General features: G+C 53.2%; 1 protein-coding gene across 6 annotated transcripts in view; it reads right to left on the bottom strand.

Annotated features, from left to right (window-relative positions):
• Positions 1–2,749, bottom strand: part of SMG9 (SMG9 nonsense mediated mRNA decay factor) — a 23,961-nt gene that overhangs the window by 20,869 nt on the left and 343 nt on the right. Inside the window, exon 1 of one of the 6 annotated variants that reach the window (XM_014533540.1) lies at positions 2,674–2,743. The exons of 4 other annotated variants lie outside the window; for them this stretch is intronic. The gene's annotated coding sequence lies outside the window, so the exon portion shown is untranslated. Of the gene's footprint in view, positions 1–2,673; positions 2,744–2,749 lie in introns of those variants that run through there. One more of the 6 variants, XM_014533541.1, reaches the window with a different exon arrangement.

The following is a 2,749-nucleotide window of genomic DNA, read 5'->3' as shown; positions in this document are numbered from 1 at the left end:
TGTGGGCTGTGAGGCAACTTAATGGAAGGAAGGCTGGTAGAACAAGATATAAGGTTCAGGGGTTCTCTATTAACCTTGAATTGCCTACCTCAAGATTCAGTAAGAAAACAAATACACTTCTACTTGTAACCAAAACCATTCCCAACTATTAATCGCTTTGCCCCAACACATATATAATTCATAGAGGTGGGTCACATAAAAATGGGACATTCTCTTTCTCAAAATGCTGTAAGGCATTTCCTCACAAATCAGCAGCGTGATCCTCAGTGAGACAACTCCTCCTCCGATGAAGCCTTACTGGCATTTGGCGTTTGGGGGGGGAGGGGGGCTCCAACATTCAAGGCCTCTCTTCATCTGGTGTCCCTCAACATTTCAGTGTCGGTTACCTTCCATTCCTGGTGGCTCACCATCCATTACACTGCAAGGTCTCACCAGTGTTCAGTTATAAAATGTATGTAATCTGTGTGACCCACTCCCCACTTACGTGTCTGTCTACAGCTACCTCGGCACTTTCCCGGGTGTTTACACATCTTTCTAGGGAAGTCTCTGAGCACTTGTCTGTGCGGTTACAGGGCTGTAAGACCAACTGCTATTGCTCATGGGTCAAGTTGGCAAACTGCAACCTCAGGACCAAATCGGCTCTGCCTTCTGTTTTTGTAAATAAAGCTTTATCGGAACACAGCCATCAGTTTACAAACTGTCTATAGCTGCCTTCTTGATTCAATGCCAGAGACAGAGACAGTACGGCATGCATGTCTAAAGGAATTCCTCCCCAGCCCTTTACAGAAAAAGCTTGCTGACTCTTGCTTAGCGAGCTCTCAAGTGCCTGTGAAATCATTCAGTGAGCGCCCTCCAAACCTGTCCCAGTGCAAGGGGACATTAACAGGTCCACGTGAGTGACTTGAAGTGTCTGTTGACAGGATGCAGTACTTTCGCTAGCCAGGTAGGGACTTGCCTAGCTACTCTCACTGTTCTGTGACCCCTTCCCCAGCCACAAACTGGACTGAAGACAGGAGGACAGGGCCTGCTTACAAATGTTTATGGAAATGATTCATTCAGGCTTAAATGACTGTTTACAATCTCAGTGCAAGATTCCCCGCAGAACTTGGGACTCCCTCCTCCCGCCCTGGCAATTAAGCGTCTGCTCACTCATTATTCTGGCGACCTCCGTAGCGCTTAAGTGTCTGTGTTCAGCCTCCGTGGGGATTCTGCCCCGACAGCGTTTACGTACCTACAGGCCCCCTTCCCATGCAAAGAGGTGTCCATTTGCCTGTTATTCTGGAAACCTCCACAGTATTTGAGTCTATTTAACAGCCCCTGTGGACAGTTACCCAGAATAAGGGTCCACCTACATGCAACTTGGAGACCTTCAATGTTGTTTCCAAACTCCTTTGGGGGATTCCCCCAAAATGTATAAAGCCCATCTATATATACTCTAGAGGCCTGGTGCACAAAAACTTGTGCACTGGGGGGGGGGCGGCCCTCAGCCCGGCCTGTGCCCTCTCCCAGTCTGGGACCCCTCAGGGGATGACCACCTGCTGGCTTAGGCCCGCTCCCTGGGGGATCGGGCCCAAACTGGCAGTCAGACATCCCTCTGGCAGCCCGAGAGCCCTCAGGGGATGTCCACTTGCCAGCGGGGAGCAGGCCTAAGCTGCAGTCAGACATCCTTAGTGCTGCTGAGGATGCTGGAGAGGCTCCCGCCACCACCACTGTACTGGCAGCCATCAGCCTGGCTTGTGGCTGAGCAGAGCTCCCCCTGTGGGAGTGCACTGACCACCAATAGGCAGCTCCTGCATTGAGCATCTGCCCCCCTGGTGGTCAGTGTGTGTCATAGTGACCAGTCATTCCCGGAATGACTGCTGTTAGGGTCAATTTGCATATTACCCTTTTATTATATAGGATTATTATATAGGATATAAAAGCCCCCTGGTGGTCAGTATGTTCCCACAGCCAACCTCCTGTGGCCGGCCCACCTCCCGCGGTTCCTCCTTCTGGCCAGCTGTCCCGATCACCCCCACCCCTCCCATTGCCGGCCAGGCCGAGGGACCCCACTTGTGCACGAATTCGTGCTCTGGGCCTCTAGTCTATTTATGTCTATTGACAGGATTCCACTGTGACCTCCCAGAAATGGGTGTCTAATTGCACATTTCTCCAGAGGGGTCTCCTCAGTACTATCCATCTCTGCACACACCCCTTCTGGGGATCTCCCAGAATCAAAGTGTCTACTTGCAAATTATTTGGGGAGGCTCCCAGTTCCTCACTCCTTACCTATGCCCACCCTAAGGAAGCACTCGAGTCGACACTCTTCTCTAAGGACACTCTCTGGCACATAAAAATCTTTACAGGCCCCTGGGCAGGGGGCCGCCCCTAGAACGGGTGGGTCTTTATGCGGGAGCCTTCCCGCGTGCAGGCATGTTTACAGGCTCCCGGGAGGAACCTGTGACGTGGACACAGTATCTGATGGGATCCGGAGTGGCCCCCTGGTCCTCAGGGGTCTGTCTGCAGGCCCTCTGCGAGGGCAACCCCCCCCCGACCCCCCGCAACTTCACTTCCTCTTGACACGTGACCGTTGGGACCTTCGCGCGCTTTATCGCCAGCTTACAGGCCCTCTCGACTAGCATCGCCCGGAACCGAGGTTCCCAGTTACAGGTTAATGCCCGCCCCCCACCCCACCTCGCCAAGCCGGAACCTGGTGTGCTGCTCGCGCGCAGGACTCTGTCCCGCAAAACCCGCGGGCGTCCGAGCGACA

Source organism: Myotis brandtii, unplaced genomic scaffold, assembly GCF_000412655.1.
Source record: "Myotis brandtii unplaced genomic scaffold, ASM41265v1 scaffold987, whole genome shotgun sequence".
Classification (NCBI taxonomy): domain Eukaryota; kingdom Metazoa; phylum Chordata; class Mammalia; order Chiroptera; family Vespertilionidae; genus Myotis; species Myotis brandtii.
Note: the sequence above shows the minus strand (reverse complement) of the source record. Positions and strands in the feature narration are given on the sequence as shown.